The sequence below is a fragment of the Oncorhynchus tshawytscha genome, linkage group LG16 (assembly GCF_018296145.1).
Source record: "Oncorhynchus tshawytscha isolate Ot180627B linkage group LG16, Otsh_v2.0, whole genome shotgun sequence".
NCBI classification, from domain to species: domain Eukaryota; kingdom Metazoa; phylum Chordata; class Actinopteri; order Salmoniformes; family Salmonidae; genus Oncorhynchus; species Oncorhynchus tshawytscha.
Window position 1 is genome coordinate 41,071,966 of NC_056444.1, and position 22,580 is coordinate 41,094,545.

The following is a 22,580-nucleotide window of genomic DNA, read 5'->3' on the forward strand; positions in this document are numbered from 1 at the left end:
ACTGTTTGGCCAAAATGAACATTGTTATGTTTGGAGGAAAAAGGGGGAGGCTTGCAAGCTGAAGAATACCATCCCAACCGTGAAGCACGGGGGTGGTAGCATCATGTTGTGGGCGTGCTTTGCTGCAGGACGGACTGGTGCACTTCAGAAAATAGATGGCATCATGGGGTAGGAAAATTCTGTGGATATATTGAAGCAACATCTCAAGACATCAGTCAGAAAGTTAAAGCTTGGTCGCAAATGGGTCTTCCAAATGGACAATGACCCCAAGCATACTTCTAAAGTTGTGGCAAAATGGCTTAAGGACAACCAAGTTAAGGTATTGGAGTGGCCATCACAAGGCCCTGACCTCAATCCTATAGAGAATTTGTGGGCAGAACTGAAAAAGTGTGTGCGAGCAAGGAGGCCTACAAACCTGACTCAGTTACACTAGCTCTGTCAGGATGAATGGGCCAGAATTCACCCAACTTATTGTGGGAAGCTTGTGGAAGGCTACCCGAAACAGTTGACCCAAGTGAAACAATTTAAAGGCAATGCTACCAAATACTAATTGAGTGTATGTAAACCTATGACCCACTGGGAATGTGATGAAATAAATATAAGCTGAAATAAAGCATTCTCTTTACTATTATTCTGACATTTCACATTCTTAAAATAAAGTGGTGATTCTAACTGACCTAAGACAGGAATTGTCAGGATTTGTGAAAAACTGAGTTTAAATGTATTTGGATAAGGTGTATGTAAACTTCAACTGTGTGTGTATATATATATATATATATTTCAGACTCTATTGACATTGCTCCTTCTGATATTGCTTGTTCTGATATTTCATATATTAAAACCTGTTTTTTTACTTTTTGGAACTTGCTAGGGCTTGCTAGATGGACAAAGCAACACCGTTTGTAAGAACAACATGTAGATGGCAGAGGCTAGCTAATTAGAAGCCTTGCGGCTGGTGGCAAGGAAATAGTAGCTCATGTAAACAGTGTAATAAGCTAGCTAGTTAGAAGCCTTGTGGCTAACAGATAGCAATAATGAGCACAGTAGTACGCTAAACCCAAGGCTAGTGGGGTGTTAGCTTGCAGCTACCTCTTGGTGAAGGTGTGGTGTGGCTAGCTCAGTGCTGACCGAAGGAAACTAAGTGGGGGCACTAGACGAGAGAAGGGAGCTAGCAATGCTACCGTGTTGCAGGTAGGATCTGCTATTGAGTTTAGCTTGGCTCTCAGTGAGATAGCCAAGTTAGCCTTGAGGTGCTCACCTCATTCACCACTCTATGGCTCGGTCTCCAACAACCACTTTTGATAGGTTCTTCCGAGAATAGGTGATTCTAGCGAATCCCCATTGTGAGATAGAAACAAATAACTGAAAGAGAAACAATGGAACATCAGTCATCTAGTCTGAGCTATTTACAAAGGAACAGTAGCACTGCTGCGCTCACATTCCTGATATCGCCTGGGTTAGGCCCAGATCATTAGAGTCTTCCTTTCCAACTTGAGAAATGAAAGACACTTCCATGGCTAGTCATGCCGGCTTTCTAGTCCCGTGTGGGTTCTCCAGTGAAACTGGGGCCTCCGGGGACCTTACGGTGCCTTTTTTACCCAACCTCTTGTCCACCTTCTTCAGCTTTGTCGGGACGCAGAAGTCCCTGAAGCATCTCTTGAAGTTCTCATCCAGGAATGCATAGAGGACGGGGTTGAGGCTGCTGTTGGTGTAGCCCAGGGCTACACAGAAGAAGTAGGCGGCCATGACGGCGGTGGTCTCTGGAACGCTCACCAGCGCCTTGACCAGGATGAAGATGTGGATGGGCGTCCAGCACACTACGAATACCACCACCACCACCATGACCAGGCGGGTGATGCGTCGCAGGTTGCGGTCCTTCTCCCGGGAGCCCGAGAGGAGACGCACGCTCTTGAGTCGTAGCACCATCAGGGAGTAGCACACGGTGATGATGAGCACGGGCACCACGAAGGCAAACACAAACACACAGATCTTCATCAGAGTGTCCCAGTACACGTATGGCTCCGGGAATTGTAAGGCACACTCCGTGGTGTCTAGAGGGAGAGAGATGGGAGAAGAGAAAGAGAGAGGAGAGAGTAGGTCGAGAAAGAGAGAGCACCGATGAAATGCACCTAGGCTCATACAAAGTGTTCTGAGAACACATACATTTCCCTTTGTGTCTGGTTCACCTCTCACTCTGCGGTGCTGTTATGGAATGCCTAATGTAAACTCAAAAGGGAACTTCCACTTTTTCCCACTTATTCACAGCTTAGAAACAATAATATATGGTTTAAAGATAATGGCAAGCTCATGGCTTAGATTGATCATTCTTCCCCTCTACAAAATAGGACCGAAATGTTCTGAGATTAGATGGGCACTTCTGCACATTGATTCACTCAAACAGAGGCATGAAGTAACCAGCGCAAACTGTGCATAAAATTTTCATGACGTTCTCTTCGGAAATGTGTGCGTGTGTGGATCCATGCGCATGCATTCTTTTGTGTGCTTGCTTCATGACTGTGTGGGTGTCTGCATGCTTTCTCACCATTGTTGGTCTGGGTGCCCCCCAGTAGCAGTGCTGGTATCCCGGCTGCCGACGACAGCATCCAGATACACACGTTGATCATCTTGGCATTGATGGGTGTTCGGAAATCCAGGGCTTTGACCGGGTGGCACACGGCCACATAGCGGTCAACACTCATCATGGTCAGGGTGAAGATGCTGGTGAACATGTTGTAGTAGTCGATGGATATGAACACCTTACACACCACCTCGCCAAACGGCCACGAGTTCAACAGGTAGTCAGTGCTCTGGAAAGGCATTGTCGTGGTGACCAGGGCGTCGGCCAGAGCCAGGTTGAATATGTAAATGTTGGTGGCCGTCTTCATCTTTGTATACCTGTTTCAAAAACAGCATAGAGTAAAGAATGTAGGGTAGAATGTGTAAGGTCTATACCTGAGTTTAAATACTATTTGAAATCATCTATCTGGGCTTGATTGAGCTTGCCTGCATGGCACAGTGGAAAGAATAGAATAGTGATGAGTGCTAACCTCGTCCATCTGGCAGACTAGAGCAGTCTTTTTCAAATCTCTCCTCAGGGACCCCCAGACATTTGACTCATGGGTAACTGGAAGTCAACATGGCTGCCGGAACATGTGTGTGTCAACATATACAGGCGTATCAACACAAGTGGGTGTATGGAAAGCGAACAGCTAAATGGGCAGAATTTAGAGACCATTTTGCGTGACTGCAACTGTCCTGACAAAGCATCAGTATCACCACACAGGAACTGACCAATGAAAACACGTTTAGAAACTAAAAACAAGGCCGCTCAATCAAAACAGTCTAACCAATCAAAGAGGGCTGATGTTACACCCATCGCCGATGATCCACCCACTTTATTCACACACCTTGAATTTTATTGTTTACAGCCTGTATTTCATTTTTATTAGATTGAGATTTTGTGCCAGTGGCCTACACACAATACGCCATAATGTCAAAGTGGAGTTATGTTTTTAGAATTTTTTACAAATTAATAAAAAATGTGAAGCTGTAATGTCTTGAGTCAGTAGGTACTCAGCCCCTTTGTTATGGCAATCCTAAATAAGTTCAGTAGTAAAAAAAAAATGTGCATGTCAAATAATAAGTTGCATGGACTCACTCTTTGTGCAATAATAGTTTAACATGATTTTTGAATGACTACCTCATCTCTGTGCCCCACACATACAATTATCTGTAAGGTCCCTTAGTCGAGCAGTGATTTTCAAAGACAGGGGAGGTTTTCCAATTTTCAAAGAAGGGCACCTATTGGTAGATGGGTAATACAAAATTAATTACACTTTGAATATTGTATCAATAAACCCAGTCACTGCAAAGATACATGAGTCCTTCCTAACTCAGTTGCCGGAGAGGAAGGAAACCGCTCAAGGATTGCACCATGAAAACAATGGTGACTTTAAAGTAGTTACTGAGTTGAATGGCTGTGCTAGGAGAAAACTGAGGATGGATCAACAACATTGTAGTTAGTCCACAATACTAACCTAATTGACAGTGAAAGAAAGAAAGAAGCCTGTACAGAATAAAAATATTCCAAAACATGCATCCTGTTTGCAACAAGGCACTAAAGGAATACTGCAAAAAATGTGGCAAAGCAATTCACTTTTTATCCTGAATACAAAGTGTTAAGTTTGGGGCAAATCCAATACAACACATTACTGAGTACCACTCTCCATATTTTCAAGCATAGTGGTGGCTGCATCATGTTATGGCTATGAATGTAATCGTTAAGGACTGGGGAGTTTTTCAGGATAAAAAAGAAACGGAATGGAGCTAAGCAGAGGAAAAATCATAGAAGAAAACCTGGTTAAGTCTGCTTTTCACCAGACACTGGGAGATGAATTCACCTTTCAGCAGAACAGTAACCTAAAACACAAGGCCAAATATACACTGGAGTTGCTTACCAAGACAACATTGAACGTTCGAGAGTGGTCTAGTTACAGTTTTTACTTAAATTGGCTTGAAAATCAATGGCAAGACTTGAAAATGGCTGTCTAGCAATGACCAACAACCAACTTGACAGAGCTTGAAGAATGACTCAAATGTGCAAATATTGTACAATCCAGGTGTGCCACGCTCTTAGACTTACCCTGAAAGACTCAGCTGCAATCGCTGCCAAAAGTGATTCTAAAATGCATTGACTCAGTGGTGTGAATACTTATGTAAATGAGATGCTGTGTTTCTGTATTTCATTTTCAATAAATTAGCAAACACTTCTGTTTTCACTTTGTCATTATGGAGTATTGTGTGTAGATAAAATATACATTTCAACCATTTTGAACTCAGGCTATAACAACAGAATGTGGAATAAGTCAAGGTGTAGGAATACTTTCTGAAGGCACTGTACATAGAATGGCTGTGGGTCCCCGTGGAGAGGTTTGAAAAAGTCTAGACTAGAGCAAATGCCAACAGTATTTGAAAGATTTCGAATGGTTTTTGAACCCAGGCAATTATTGTTATCGACAGCTGATGAAAGAACGAAATGAAACCCAAAGGAAAACTTTTCCATCTGTTAAACCTTTTACTGCAGTGGGCTAAATCAGGGTCACACAGAGGATTTCTTGGTAGTCTTAAACAGATCTACATTGACACAAAAGTATACACCTCACACACAGGTTATGGTCTTTAAAAAAGAATACACATGTACCATGTCAGATAGAGAGTTGAAATGTATTACATTTTGAGTTTTTATCCAAATATTAGACATGATATACATCACAAAAGACTGAGACAGAGAAATACTGGATTTTCAGCATTTAAAAAATAAATAATGAATTTATTTATTTATTTATTTATATTAATTATGAACAATATGACTAACGTTCCACCCATGAGGCCACTAGAGGGCGATTTTGTCATTCGTCCGCAGGAATAAGCGTCTATCTTGCCATCCTCTGACCTGGTGATTTTCATTTCTATTGATAGTCCCAACAACATGGGGCAGACTAAAAGTAATACAAAATGATCATACAAGGTCTTTTGATATCTCTGAAAAACTATATCTGTAACTAGGGGAGAAAATGACACTTGGCAGGGCTAGCTTAGCAGCTGTCATACTTTTAAATGGTGTCCCAAACACGTAAGTGATCTACATTAAACAATTTATACTTTAAAGTGGCAATCTGCGATTAGTAAATACATGTTTTGACTTTCAAATACATTATACACTGAGTGTACAAACATGCTCTTTCCATGACATAGACTGACCAAGTGAATCCAGGTGAAAGCAATGATCCCTTATTGATGTCACCTATTTAATCCACTTCAAAAAGTGTAGATGAAGGGAGGAGACAATAATGATGTTTAAGCCTTGAGACAGTTGAGACGTGGATTGTGTATGTGTGCCATTCACAGGGTGAATGGGCAAGACAAATCATGTGCTTTTAAAATGGGTATGGTAGTAGGTGGTAGGTGCCAGGCGCACTGGTTTGAGTGTGTCAAGAACTGCAATGCTGCTGGGTTTTTCACGGATCAAGAATGGTCCACCACCCAAAGAACATTCAGCCAACTTCACACAACTGTGGGAAGCGTTGGAGTCAACATGGGCCAGCATCCCTGTGGAACTCTTTAGACACCTTGTAGAGTCCATTGAGGCTGTTCTTAGGGCAAAAGGGGGTGCAACTCAATATTAGGAAGGTGTTCCTAGTGTTTCATACACTCAGTGAATATAGCCATTGATTCTTGAAGAAAATAGGACGACTTATAAATGTCTCAAAAGTTTAATTCAACTGTCAGTAGCTGTCTCAACTGTCTAAGCTTCAAAACAAAAAATGCTGATCTCATGGATGGTCAGTCCTTGCATCCATCACTCTCTCTCATATGAGTGTGGTTACATTTCTCAAGCCCCATTCCTCAGCTGTTTACCCCATAAAGGGGTTGGGTGGCCGTTTGTTGTTGTTTGAATCCCAGATAATCTTTAAGATCTAAAATGGCTATAGCCATATATACAGTGCATTCGGAAGGTATTCAGACCCCCTGACTTTTTCCACATTTTGTTATGTTACAGCCTTATTCTAAAATGGATTGAATATATTTTCCCCTGTTGAATCTACACACAATACCCCACAATGACAAAGCATAAATGGGTTTTTAGAAATGTTTGATATGATATTTACATAAGTACTCAGACCCTTTACTCTGTACTTTGTTGAAGCACCTTTGGCAGCAATTACAGCCAAGTCTTCTTGGGTATGACGCTACAAGCTTGACACGCCTGTATTTGGGGAGTTTCTCCCATTCTTCTCTAAAGATCCTCTCAAGCTCTGTCAGGTTGGATGGGGAGCATTGCTGCACAGCTATTTTCAGGTCTCTCCAGAGATGTTTGATTGTGTCCAACTCCGAGCTCTGGCTGGGCCACTCAAGGACATTCAAAGACTTGTCCCGAAGCCACTCCTGCGTTGTCTTGGCTGTGTGCTTAGGGTCGTTGTCCTGTTGGACAGTAAAACCTTCACATTAGTATGAGGTCTCAAGTGTCCTGGAGCAGGTTTTTATTTATTTTTTTAAATATATTTTATTTTTGCATTTTCCAATTAAGAACATTCAAAACAAAAGTGAAAAGATATTAGACAACACTATGACAAAGTGACAGTAACAGACAAGTGTATTTTTTTATATATACTGTATATACAAACATACAATAAATAAGTCATAATAAAGAGTCAAATTAAAAATAATAATAATGAGATATTGGATCATATACCTGCCGTACTCTACATATTATACATTACGTGTGAAACATTATGTGAGGATTATATAGAGATTCAATCAATGTGATGTGGGGGGAGATTCTCCATATAGTCAATAAAAGGTTGCCAAATTCTGTAAAATGTCTCTAACTTAAGCAGTAAGTGATTTTCTCCATTGGGATATAACTATTAACTTCCGATAGCCACATTGCAACTGGCAGGGGGGAATCCGATTTCCATTTCAAGGCACTACATTTCTTGGCAATCGCTAGCAATATTTCTGTTAGCTTTATAGTATGGCTTTGCCTAAGATTCGAGTTAGTAAAGTTACCCGGTACACAGACCTCCGGGTCTAAAGGGAATGCAACCCCGTGAATTGAGGATATGGCATCGCATACCCCCTTCCAGAATCTGTGTAGTTTTGAACACTGCCAAGTGGAATGGAGGAATGTTCCTTCATCTGAGCCACATCTAAAACACAGGGAGGAGATATCAGGGTTGAACTTGTGCAGTCTAGATGGGGTGATAGAGCTGATGGAGAAAATTAAACTGGATCAGTCTGTATCTGGAGTTCAATGTGGATGTAACACCATCCCTGCATAGGTCACTCCATAGACCCTCATCAAGATTAATACCCAGATCTTTTTCCCATCTAAGTCAGGGTTTATCTAGCTCAGACAGTGTTAATCCTGACATAAGAGCATTGTAAACACGGGAAATGGTCTTGAACAGTGGTTGGTCTGCGTGGCAGAGTTGTTCAATAGGTGACATCTTAGGTAGGTTCCATTGTCCTTGAGAGTCACTCTAATAACGTTTCGTAGTTGTAGGTAGCTAAAGAAGTCCCTGTTAGGCAAGTGGTATTTCTGTTTCAGCTGATCAAAAGACATAAGAACTCCTTCCTCATAACAATTCTGCAGAAGAGTGACACAGACCATGGTCTAAAGTTACTATTCTGGAAAAACATAGGAATCAATCTATTGTTCCATGAAGGGGTTTTAGGGGAAAGAAATCCCTCCCGTCTGAACAGCTCATGCCGTTTGCACCATGCCAGGACAGAATGTATGATTAAAGGGTTGTCGGTGATGGTTTTTATAGATTTTCTGTCCCATTTGTAAAACAATTCTGCCCCAGTGTCATCATTTACCTCAAACTTTTCAATGTTCAATCATGAGGGAGTGGGACCATTGCCAGAAACCTAGACTGTGCAGCCCAGTAGTATATTATAAAATTGGGGAGGCTTAAGCCCCCTTGACCGTAATCAAGGGTCAGTTTATCCAGGCCAACCGTAGGGGTTTTGCCATGCCAGATAAACCGCCTGGTCAGCTTGTCGAGAGAGGAAAAGAATGCTGCGGGCACAGGGCTAGAAACAAATATAGAAATCTGGGCAGGACCTTCATTTTAATTACATTGATTCTACCCAGTAGAGTGAGAGGCAAGTCCATCCATTTACACAGGTTACCCTCCACTTTTTGCAACAAGCCGGCCAGATTGAATTTATAAACCCAAATCCAAATCAAATAAAATAAAATTTTATTTGTCACATACACATGGTTAGCCGATGTTAATGCGAGTGTAGCGAAATGCTTGTGCTTCTAGTTCCGACAATGCAGTAATAACCAACAAGTAATCTAGCTAACAATTCCAAAACTACTACCTTATAGACACAAGTGTAAGGGGATAGGTTCTTCAGGTTATCATCCACCATTATGCCCAAATATGTGAAGCCCATAGGCGACCATCTAAAAGTAAACTTGTGCTTGATGGTATGGTGGTCAAAGACAGACAACGGTAAGTTTTCACTTCTATCAAAATTGACCTTATATCCAGAGAAAGAACTACAACACCGTAGTAGGATCTGCAAGTGAGAGAGGGAATGTTCTGGGTTCGTTAGAAATAAGATAAGGTCGTCCGCAAAGTGTGATAACTTATGGGTATGGGGGCCCACCTCAAAGCCATGTATGTCAGGGCACGTTCTAATAGCCTCAGCCAATGGTTCGATGGTGAGGGCAAAGAGGTGGGGGCTAAATGGGCAACCTTGTCTGTTCCCCCTATAGAGAGGGAAAGAGGAGGAAGTAATCCCATTGATAGCAATCCTAGCTTTAGGAGATTTGTAGAGTGATTTTATTAAATGTACAAACACGGTACCTAAACCAAACTTTTCCAAGACGCGAAAGAGGTATGGCCATTCAACCCTATCAAAGGCCTTTTCGTTGTCGAGGGAGACTGCGACACTAGGTATTTTGTTTTTGTTAGCAAGGTGAATTATATCAAAGCACCTGAGATTGGAGGACAATCTATTAATTATGAAGCCAGTCTGATCCGGGTTGACCAACAGGGGAAGACATGACTCCAGTCACTTAGATAGCATCTTGGTGACCAGTTGACAATCTGTGTTAAGGAGAGAGATTGGTCTATAGGATGCGCACTTTATCAGGGTTTTCCCTTTCTTGTGAAGCACAGTAATCACTGCTTGAGAGAAAGACTCTGGAAAGCAGTTGTCCTCCCTGGCTTTTTAAGTACCTCCATAAAGGTAGGGGACCAACAGCTCCCTAAATTCTTTATAGAACTCTGGAGGGAAGCCATCCTTCCCAGGAGATTTATTAGAAGGTAAGGATTTAATGGCCTCCAACAATTCAGGAACTGAGAACTGTTCACTCAGGCGCTCTCTGTCTTCCTCTGCCAGGCATGGGAGGTTGAGAGAGGAGGGAAAGGAGTCGATCTCTGATAGATCATCGCTTGATTGGGAAGTGTAGAGGTCTCCATAGTATTTCTTAAAAGTATCATTAATTTCAGTAGGGGCGAAAGATATCTCATTAGTAAGAGTTTTTATAGCATTAATTGTCCTCTTACTTTTCTTTGCTTTCAGTTGCCATGCCAATACTTTGTGTGCTTTCTCTCCAAGCTCGTAGTAACACTGTTTTGATTTAGTGAGGGCCCTCTCAGCTTGATATGTGTTCAGAGTATTATATTTCAGTTTTCTATTTACCAAAAGCCTGTATAGATCTTTAGCCGGGCCTCTTTGGTAGGTTTTCTCTAGCTCTGAGATTTCAGATTCAAGGACATTCAGTTCCACACCGTGTTTTCTCTTCAACCCTTTATCTGTTATCTGTCCCCTCAGATAGGCTTTCAATGTGTCCCAAAGAATGAAACTGTCAGGAGCGGAGGGTTTGTTTGTCAAAGTAAAAAATATTGATCTGCTCCTTGATGAATGCACAAAATTCAGGTTGCTTCAGGAGTTTAGAATTTAGTCTCCATCTATATGCCCCATTTACCTTGGTAGGAATGAAGATTGATAATACCATAGAAGAATGGTCACTAAGCAATCTGGGGAGATACTCGATATCTAACACTCTATGAAACAGTTGGGTCGATAGTAAAAAGTTATCTATGCGTGTGTGTGTTGTGTGGGTGTGAATAAAAAGAGTAGTCCCTATCCAGTGGGTGCAACTGTCTCCAGATGTCTAGCAAATTAAGATCTTTCATGAATTGCATGGTGAGCTTGCCGGCTTTGGTAAGAAGTGAGGCTTTATCAGAGGACCTATCAAGAACTGTATCTAAACAAAAATGTAAATCTCCTCCAGCCAGTAGCTATCCTGGTTGAGCAGCCTGAAGGAAGACATATGGTCATCGAAGTTAGGAGCATAAATATTCAATAGGGTCCAAGACTCTGAAATCATATGCCCCTGCCAAAACAAACCTGCCCGAGGGATCAGAGATGGTGTTGTTGACGCAGAAGGGGATGTGTCTACTTATCAAAATTGCAGTTCCTCTTGCTTTGGGGTTAATAAAAGAGGATGCAAAAAATTGTCCTACCCATTCCCTCTTCAATTTCTTGTGTTCACTGGCTGTAAGATGTGTTTCTTGTAAAAACACAATGTCAGCCTTTAATTTCTTAAGGTATGTATAGACTCTTTTCCTCTTATTCGTGCTGTTAAGACCTTTAAGACTTTTTGGAATAAGCATAGGTTGTATTGCAAATATATAACCGAATGGGAATCTCTCGTATGTAAATAGTCAGGTAATATTTCAACTTTAGTATGAACACTGAAGTGACCTATGTGTCTCTTTAGGAAAGAAACAACAAAAAACATGGAAAAAGAAACAAAAACAGAAACCCCATCCACCCCAATTGTAGAACCACAATCCCAACAATCAAACACGAATACAATTGTAGAGATACGTTGTTGCTCGCTATCCATCTTGCTCAAGTGCTAAACCTTGGCGTAAACTAAAACCTGCAAGCTCTCTAAGTTGAAAACAAACGTTGTGAATAGACATTTATGGCTGAATATTTACTGCCCACACACAGTAAGGGCTGCTTGAGTCTCTTTTCAGGAGAGGAGAAACATAAATGGGGGGGAAAGCAGTGGGCCTAAGCCCACTAATTTGCTTCGCCTAGTGGATATTGACTAAACCAAAATATACTCTCCTGTAAATGTAATAGGACTCAGCCCGGGAAAAAAACAGTTAGTTGAAAAAGTACAAATCAATTATAGCGACCGGATAGCGGGGTAAACGGATTCAAATTCCAAGAAGATATCAGCAGTCCAGTCCCAGGACAGCACAGAAAAGAAAAAACAAACAAACTGTATCTTATCCCCCAGAGAGACCATCCTGATTCAGAAGTGGTTCAGTTCTTTGAGAAAAGTGAGCACTTCTCCCGGTGTGTTGAAGAGATGGCTTCGGCCTTTGTACTGAACTTTCATCCACTCAGGGTGGATGAGGTAGCGGGTGATGTTCTTCTCCTTCAGTGCTTTGGTGGCAGGTCTGAAATGCTTGCGACGTCTGGCGAGATCCGCGCTCATATCCGGGAAAAGGCTGACCCTCTTGCCATCGATGGTGATGTCCTCTTTGGCTCTTGCGAGTTGCAGTATCTTCTCTCTGTCCTGGAAATGGAGGAACCTGATCAGGATGGCTCGTGGAGGCTCATCTGGCTGGGGTTTCGGTGCTGATGTTCTGTGGGTGCGTTCGATTTCCAATGGCTTAGTGACGTTGATTATGCCTAGGACATCCGGGATCCATTGAGTGAAGAAACGGACCGGGTCACGGCCCTCGCTGTCCTCTTTCAATCCCACCACACGGATATTACTACGTCTGTTCTGGTTCTCCATCTGGTCTACCTTGTTTTTGAGGTAGGCATTGTCCTTTTGCAGTTGTATCAGAATCTGGTCATGTCGAGTGATGGTATCCTCAACTGTGCTAATGCGTAACTCAGCCTCAGTCGTTCTCAAAAGGAGATCATTCATGGAGGATTTCAGGTTGTCAATGGAAGAATGGAGTTCAGCCGATTTCTTGTCAATTTTCAGAGAAAGACCTTTGTTACCATCCTGAATTTCCCAGAGGAGAGTAGCAAGCATGTCGGCAGGCTCGCAAGAGGCTGAAACTGTCATCTGAGTTATGAGGGCTAATGCTAATCTTGCTAGCTGTAGCGTTATCTTGAGAATCAACAACGTTTAGGTCGTCCTTCTTGCCTCTCAGCCGGAGGTCCATGGCTCTTTGGGAAGGTAAGTTTTTGACAATTTATCAGCCGATGTTAGAATATTGTTTCAATGTTGTTATTTAGGTAATAATGGAATAACTTTGAAGAGCTCGGTTTGTCAACGTCTGCTCAGCTCCGCGGCATCACGTGCTCCCTGGAGCAGGTTTTAATCAAGGATCTCTTTGTACTTTGCGCCGTTCATCTTTCCCTCTAATCCTGACTAGTCTCCCAGTCCCTGAAAAACATCCCCACACCATACTTCCATACTTCACTGTAGGGATGGTGCAAGGTTTCCTCCAGATGTGATGCTTGGCATTCAGGCCAAAGAGTTCAATCTTGGTTTCATCAGACCAGAGAATCTTGTTTCTCATGGTCTGAGAGTTCTTTAGGTGCCTTTTGGCAAACTCCAAGCGGGCTGTCATGTGCCTTTTACTGAGGAATCGCTTCCATCTGGCCACTCTACCATAAAGGCCTGATTGGTGGTGCTGCAGGGATGGTTGTCCTTCTGGAAGGTTTTCCCATCTCCACAGAGGAGCTCTGGAGCTCTGTCAGAGTGACCATCGGGTTCTTGGTCACCTTCCTGACCAAGGCCCTTCTCCCCCGATTGTTCAGTTTGGCTGTAGGGAGAGTCTTGGAGGTTCCAAACTTCTTCCATTTAAGATCGCTGGAGGCCACTGTGTTCTTGGGGACCTTCAATGCTGCAGACATTTTTTGGTACCCTTCCCCAGATCTGTGCCGACACAATCCCGTCTCGGAGCTCTTCGGACAATTCCTTTGACCTCATGGCTTCAGTTTTGCTCTGACATGCACTGTCAACTGTGGGACGCTGTATAGACAGGTGTGTGCCTTTCCAAATCATGTCCAATTAATTGAATTTACCACAGGTGGACTCCAATCAAGTTGTAGAAACATCTGAAGGATGATCAATGGAAACAGGATGCACCTGAGCTCAATTTCGTATCATAGAAAAGGGTCTGAATGCTTATTTAAATAAGGTTTCTCTGTTTTTTTTGTTTTTTTAAAATTAATTTGCAAACATTTCTAAAAACCTGTTTTCGGCTTTGTCATTATGGGGTATTTTGTTGTACATTGATGAGGAAATGTATTTAATCCATTTTAGAATAAGGCTGTAATGTAAAATTGTGGAATAAGGGAAGGGGTCTGAATACTTTCTGAATGCATTTTACATACAGTATAGCGTTATAGACTATTGGTCAGTTACCATACACATGATCCACTAGAAGTTAGTTGAGACTGTTGCTTTTTTGGATCAATACCTTGGACATGCTCCCATTTCACACTGTCATTATTCCTATCATCGACAGATTCTACACTTACCATTGCCGTTTTGAAAATATAACGCGGTAGGGATAATAAGGAAGGCCAAAACATCTGCTATGCGGATGTTGGCCAATGCTGATTATCAATGGTTAACGCTCGATCTGATTGAATCTAGGCCTGTACGACAATTAAATCACCGCTCTGATAGCACATTTCCGTCTAATGAGAAGGGAAAAAATCAGTCAATCAGATGAAAAAAATATATCAATTGTAAACTGAGCTGGCTACATAAAACAGAGAGCTGAGAGTATATCGCTATTTACTAATCAATGGAATTAACTTGGCGAGGTGACGGAAAGGCCCTGTGGATGACAGCCCAACGAGCATGTTCTGACGCAGACATCCATGGACGTCTAAAATACGGAATTCTGCTCACCGGAAGATAATGTGCAATCAATCTGATTTGAGGTAATTGTCTCTAGTCTGGAGTGCTTTGTGAGCCGTTGGTGCACTGCGTATGACACCAGCACTGTTGTATCTGTTTTACACACCTTAAATAAAACCCAACGAGGTGCAAGCAACCCTATCAACATGATAGAGCGCCATTGGTTTTAAATGCAATTAATGCGCTTTCTCTCTGCCCAAAGAACACTATTTCTCATAGGCTTGGCACATTTCATTTACACATTTAGAACACTTTTCAACATTGCCCCCAACAGATGTCGCATTCCAATTGTAAATAGTCCCAATAGTAAAAAAAAGTATTTTCCTTCCAATAGAACTGTACAGTATGTTATGATTGAAACAAAAATAATCAAGCCTAACAAATCATATAGTGATTGTACATGTACTATTAGGTTTAAACATGCACCTGCCACTGGGTGGCTCACAAGTGTTGCAAATGTTTCAAAACTTCACTTTTTAGTTTAATTTTGTGTGCGAAAATGTGGTAAGGTGTTTGCATGGGCATCTTACTGAAATGTTGTATTTTTAGCATACTTGGTGTAACCCTTAATTTGCCTAAACTCTTTGGCAATAGCCTATATATTGGCAATTGATATCAATGCAATATTGAGGTGAGTGTGCAAATCAATTAAAATAAACCTTACCTGATGATAACATACATGACGAGGCAGTTGCCCACCAAGCCCACCACAAACACCACGGAGTACACAGCTGTGATAATGGGGATTATTGGGGACATTGACTCCTCTTCCCCGTCAGAGTCCAAAGTCAGATTGTGACCTGCTGCAAATCCAGACTGCGAAGTAGAATTCATATAACATTCTTCGCCGAGCGCCAAATGGCACTTATCGGCTTTGAAAATTTCAACCGGGGTGGCTTCCATTTTTGGTTATGTTTGACCACCTAACGAAAAGGAGAAAAGTGCATATGCCTTTGACTGGCTGTTGGCTATGCGTAAAGTAAGCCCGAACGAAGAAAAAATAACGGTAAGAAAGTTGAAGATATGCGTCAAATTATTATAGTTTGTAAATTAAACCAACTTTTTATTATATGCCGTTCAAATTCATATATATATATATATATATATATACAGGTCAAATCAATCCTGTTTTTAATGTGATATTAACAATTAAAACGTAATGCATAATGCGTAATTACACCCACCCGGGCCCTCGGTAACTTACCCTCTGGATATTAGTTCCTTCTGTTCCTTTTTTGTGTTTGTAGAATATGGAATTGTTGCTGAACAAAAATATATTTGCTGTTGGATTTCAGAAGGTTATGGCTCGCCAAACTTTGTAGAGTGGAGTATGTGAGCAACAATCACAGCACCGCGGCTCGGCGGAGACTCGAGTCACTCCAGCTCAGTAGCCTACCCAACAACCCCCCATCGAGCCCAAATATGACATCAGAGAAGTGACAATAACCCCAAGGCATAGCGTCCCCACGTAACCATATTGTTCGATGTAACCATGGACTAGCCCACAACTGTGAGAGGTAAAGTGCGCAAAGAAAATACAGACATCCATTTCCTTATTACATGATTTAAATCACAATAATAGTATCTTTATCATATCAGTTATATCACACTATATAATATTCTTTGTGGAAGTTATTGACCATGAATAATATATCATTCCAGCACAGAACCAATCATTCATAATTAGCCACACAAAGTACCCTCTAACAAAGATGATGTCCTGTATGTACGCTATGTGATTATGCACTGTGACCAATCATATGCTGTGCCATATGAATATGACATATGGTGATATATTTCCTACCCTCTATCCTGTAATGTAGGTAAATATAGGCTACTCTGTGTATGTCCTGAAATGCATGTACAAGCTGTAACTGATGTGAGTGGAAATGCTGGGTCTCAGTCTCGGTTTGTAGTCTTCTGGGTAGCCTGAGGGATGCCAAGGATCCATGAGCTCTAAACACTAATTACAGCTAATCAGAGGAGAAAGCAAATGGGAAGTCAAACCTTGTTATTACAGCCCAAAATGTTCCCACGGTGATTTACATAGTGGATATGATGCACGATAGGTCCTCGGTTCAAATAAGTTCAACAGATACACAGACAACAGGAAGCAGATTGAAGCACTTAAGCACAGATCTTTCAAATGTTTAGCAGTCATCATATCCGTAGATGTCTATAATTGGTGCACTTTTATTCTGTATTGCTTCAGTACTGATGATTACTGAGTCATACTCTGACTTGACTTAATCCTCTTGGCCCCCTTGGGTGCATAGGGCATCCACCATGGCTCCCAACCTCACTCTCTTCTGTCCAAGAGCTTTTAGTCATACTCTAATGTGTCGTATTTGCAAGGCCCCTTTCTCTCAAAAAAAGAAATTCCTTTGGTTGAACAGATCATCTCGTATTTTGTTCAAGCACTAGTACAGCAAAATGCTTTCCTGGAAGTTTCGTTTTATCTGCTGGGATAGGGGGTCATCCTAACACATTTCTCAGAATTTCTTTTAAAGGGTTAACTACTTTGTAGCTTGTAAACATAATGGTAATATGTCATGGCATTTCAGCAACCCTATGTATTACATACAGGAATAGTGTTTAATTGTGTTAATTATGTTTTTTTGAGAAAATATATGAAGAGAACACATAAGTACTTAATTACTACATGCATTGAGGTTACCAGTCAGTTCCAGGTACTCACATAGCGTGTTCTACTGCAATGGCTGAAATGAATAAGGGTTATTTTGAAATGACATTGTCATTTATTTTCCCACTGTATCAATTGTCAATGTGAATGTCTTGTCAGTTCAATATGGATCACTTCCCATGTCTTGTGCTTCTGGTAGGTGTTGATGTAAGGCTCAAGTCATCTCTGGATTGAAGCTCTGAAATCTTCCTGACCTTAAGGAAACTGTATTTCACAGCTTACATCACAAATGGCTCTCACAACGTCAGGCAAATCAGACACATGAAAATGAATGATCGTGTCACCTGGCGGAGTCTACCTGAATTTGTGACAGTGGACATTTGATAAAGATATCCCCAAAAGTAAGCCAGGCGAAGAAGCCTGGATCGCTATCTCTTAGGTTGAATTCCAAATGGCACCCTACTCCCCATGGTGCACTACTTTTGACCAGAGCTCTATGGGGAGCCCTATAGGGAACGGGATGCCATTCGTGACGCAGACTTACTCTGCATTTGACCTGTGACACCATCTTCATCCAACACAACGGACTCATCAAGATAGTATAAGTGGCTCCACACACCGTCAACAACCGTGTGAAGACCTGCAGAAAGGAACAGAAAAACCTGTACTTCTTCACCCCTGAATACGGAACTGTTGTAGATGTCACCACTGCAATGGATATCTACTCCTTTGGGATGTGTGCCTTGGAGATGACAGTGTTGGAGATCCAGGGAAACTGAGAATCTTCCCATTTCAGGAGGGCATCAACAACATCATACAGTCACTGGAAGATCCCCCTACAGGGAGTTTATTCAGAAGTTTCTGGAGGCTGACCTGTTTAAGAGGCCTACAGCCAGAGAGCTGCTTTTCTACCAGGCTCTATTTTAGGTGCCCCTGTAGAAGCTGCTAGCTGCACACAGCATCGTTAGCCACCAGCATATGATCCCTGAGAATGCCTTAGAGGAGAACACTAAGAACATGGACCCCAACCTCATCATCGCTGAGATAAAGGCAGGCGTGCAGGGCAAGCTGTTTCAGTATCCTGACTTGGAACTGGAGAAGTTCCTGGAGGATGTCGGGAATGGTATCTACAACCTAGCGTTTGAGCTGCCCTCTCGCCAGCAGCCCCAGTAGTCCCTCGTCAAATCCCCCATTGTCACCCCCTCTGTCAAATCCCCCACCCCAGAACCCGAAGAACCAACATGGTCTCAGAGTATTTTGTATTATTCTGTCAATCCAAGACAATCCCTTTAGTGTGATGTGTTACGTATCGTATGGTACTGTATGTATTCATTTGTGGATGTCCATCATCCATTTTGTATGATATGTTACGAATTACAATTCGTATGATATTTCACGAACTCTTAAAATGTACAATGTGTTACAAAGTTGCAAAACGTATGATATGTTACAAATTCCAATGTGTCATGGCTAACATTAGCTAGGTGGCTAACGCTAACATTAGCAAGCTTTAGGGGTTAGAGGTTAAGGGTAGGAGTTAGGTTAAAGGTTTAAGGTTGGGTTTAGGATTAGGATTAGGGAAACGGTTAGCTAAAAGGGTTAGGGTTAGGGGAAGGGTTAGCTAACATGCTAAGTAGTTGCAAAGTAGCAATAAAGTAGTAAGTAGTTGCAAAGTTACTAATTAGCTAAAATTGTATGTGATGAGTTTCGAACACGCAACCTTTGGATTGCTAGAGGTTTGCGTTATATGCCCACCCATGCACCCAGACCAACCACCCTTCTTTTGTTATTGCCTTAAGTAACCTTCAGTCTTACGCAACCATACCTAACGTAACATATCATACTAATTTGAGTGTCCTGGATTTACTTTCACTATGTTACGTCTAGTCTGTGAGAACAGTCTGGCTAAACTACGGACATGCAAGGTTGTTCAGATGTAGTGTAATATTGAGCCGGTGGAGGAGAGTGCAAAACATTATCTGACACTACTGTGGAAGCTGGAGGACAAACTGAACAGACACCTGCAGTGCCTTCAGAAAATATTCATACCCTTTTACTTATTCCACATTTTGTTGTGTTACAGCATGAATTCATTGATCTATTGATTAAATAGATTGTTTTATCACCCTTTTACAAACAATACCCCATAATGACAAAGTGAAAACATGTTTTTAGACATTTTAGCAACAAACAAAAAATGAAATACTGAAATATTTCATTCACATAAGTATTCACAACCCTGAGTTAATAGATGTTAGAATCACCTTTGGCAGCAATTGCAGGGTAAGTCTCTAAAAGCTTTGTACACCTGGATTGTACAATATTTTCACATTATTATTTTTAAAATTCTTCAAGCTCTGCCAAGTTGGCCGTTGATCATTACTAGACAGCCATTTTCAAGTCTTGCCATACATAATTCAAGATGATTTAAAGTCAAAACTGTAACTTGGACACTCAGGAACATTCAACGTCATCTTGGTGTATATTTGGCCTTGTGTTTTAGGTTATTGAATTTGTCTCCCAGTGTCTGTTGGAAAGCAGACTGAACTAGGTTTTTCTCTATGATTTTGCCTTCTTTGCCACATTTTTTGTAGTTTTACTTTAGTGCCTTGTTGCAAACAGGATGCGTGTTTTGGAATATTTTTATTCTGTTACAAGCTTCCTTCTTTTCACTCTGTCAATTAGGTTAGTATTGTGGAGTAACTGCAATGTTGTTGATCCATCCTCAGTGTTCTGCTGTCACAGCTGTTAAACTCTGCAAATGTTTTAAAGTCACCATTGGCCTCACCAGTCCTCCTTCGCGTTATACAAGCATTTTTCTACACCCGCAATACTATCTGCTAAATATATGTATACCACCAATAACATTTGATTTGATTAAAACTTGATTTGATTTCCTCACCAGAAACTGAGTTAGGAAAGACACCTGTATCTTTGTAGTGACTGGGTGTATTGATACACCATCCAAAGTGTAATTAATAACTTTGCAATGCTCAAAGTGATATTCAATGTCTGTTTTTTTATTTTATACCCATCTACCAATAGGTTCCCTTCTTTACAAGGCATTGAAATACCTCCCTGGTCTTTATAGTTGAATCTGTGTTTGAAATTCACTGCTCAACTGAGGGACCTTACAGACAATTGTGTGGGGTACTGAGATGATGTTAAACACTATTATTGCACACAGAGTGAGTCAATTCAACTTACTATGTGACTTGTTAAGCACATTTTTACTCCTAAAAACTGATTCCCCTTTGACATTATGGGGTACTGTGTGTAGGCAAGTGACACAACATCTTAATGTAATCCAGTTTCAAATTCAGGCTGTAACACAACAAAATGTGGAAAAAGTCAAGGGGTGTGAATACTTTCTGAATGCACTGTAAGCTGTGATTTGTTAGCCAATGAGAATGTACAGGAACTGTCTGTTGAGCTGGTCCAACTGGGCTTCATCAGCAAGGTGGGCCAGAGCAGGATGTACTAGAAGAGGCCTTCACCAAGTTCTTCAGCAGGAACGGTTCCCTCAACCCTGCCACTGTGCCTTTACAGGGCTGCCAAGTCAGTCCCTTTCTGTTTAGTTCCTTCTATACAGTAGCAACTTCTTTTGGTAAGGAAGCCAACACAGTTATCATATGTCAGTATTACTTGTTAGGGCGGCAGGTAGTCCAGCAGTTAAGAGTGTTGGGCCTGTAACCGAAAGGTCGTTGGAATTGACTTGGTACAAATCTGTCCATGTTTTCTTGAGCAAGGTACTTAACTCTAATTGCTCCTATAAGTCACTCTGAATAAGAGCTTCTCCTAAATTATTAAAATGTAAATTAAAAAATGTACAAATCACTTGTTTAGAATATATATCCAGAACTGTATCAGGGAGGAGGTCAGAGATCTGGCAGTATGGTGCCAGGACAACAACCTCTCCCTCAACTTGAGAAAGGCAAAGGAGTTGATCGTGGACTACAGAAAAAGGCAAGCAAAGCACACCCCCATTCACATTGACGCAGCTGTAGCGCAGCGGGTCGAGAGCTTCAAGTTCCTTGGTGTCCACATCACTAAGGACCTATCAGAGTCAAAACACAACAAGATAGGAGGCTGAAAAGATTTGGCTTGGGACCTCAGATCCTCAAAATGTTCTACAGCTGCACCACCGAGAGCATCCTGACTGGTTGCATCACCGCTTGGTATGGTAACTGCTCGGCATTCGACCACAAGGAGCTACAGAGGGTAGTGTGTAGGGCTCAGTGCATCACTGGGGCGGTGCTTTCTGCAACCGAGGACCTTTATACCAGGCGGTGTCAGAGGAAGGCCCAATAATTGTCAGAGACTCCAGCCACCCAAGTCTTAGACTGTCCTCTCAGCTACTGCACCGGAAGCAGTACCGGAGAACAAAAGGCTCCTTAACAGCTTCTATCCCCAAGCCAAAAGACTGCTAAACAGTTAATCAAATGACTGCTCAGACTATTTTCATTAACTCCCTTATTTTATTCGTATTTATTTTTTGCACAGGCTTGATGTACACTCACTGGACTCTAACCACACATTCACATATACTACACTGACACACACATGGACACAAACATAAAACACACACACACACACATGCATATTGACACCACACACACACACACACATACATTCACATACATTTACATTCCTTTACTCTTCACATACGCAGCTGCTACTCTCTGTTTATTATCTATGCGTATTAACTTTACTCCTACCTAAATGTACATATTACCTCAACTACCTTGACTAACCCGTACCCCTACACATTGACTTGGTACCGGTAGCCCTTGTATTTAGCCTCGTTATTGATATTTGATTGTGTTACTATTTTTCCTTTAGTTTATTTAGCACACTTTTCTTACTTAAAAAAAAAATTGCACTGGATAAGGGCTCATAAGTAAGCATTTCAAACACCTGTTGTGTTTGGCGTATGTGACAAATAACATTTGTTTTTATTTGAAAACATTCACGACGCGTCAATCAAAACCTCAACAGGAATTCATTGTTTTGACTCGTGTGCCAATGATTAACATATGTTTGTACAATTCATTTGCAAACACCTTCGATTGCACTATAAAATAATGAAGGGTTCTTCTTACAGATCATAAGAATGTGGTACTGCTGCAGTGTTTCACATGTCATGATTCATGCCTTATGGCTATCTTCCAACAGTCCTCATGTTTGTGTGTTTGATGAAGATTAAGGATGATTGACAAGTATATCTGAACAGAAAAACAAATATGTTCCTGTGAGCATTGGGAGCTGCATTACCAAGGCTATGGATTAAATGCACAAAGACCAAAAGGTTGAAAAATACATCGATTATAAAGAGGTTTTAAGAAATACAGTGAAGAGATTCTGTTTTTCTAAATAGAAAGCGTTATATTCTCAGTGAACTAAAATCGTATTGATTGTCATTGTCATGTAATTAATCGATCCATGGAACATAAAATGATGAATTGACATTAAATGTGTCAATTAACTATTTAG

At 41.4% G+C, this 22,580-nt stretch overlaps 2 pseudogenes; one reads left to right on the forward strand and one right to left on the reverse strand.

Moving 5' to 3' along the window:
• Positions 1-958: 958 nt before the first annotated feature.
• Positions 959-15,798, reverse strand: LOC112216569 (annotated as a pseudogene).
• Positions 15,799-17,376: 1,578 nt separating this feature from the next.
• Positions 17,377-22,303, forward strand: LOC112215153 (annotated as a pseudogene).
• Positions 22,304-22,580: the final 277 nt, after the last annotated feature.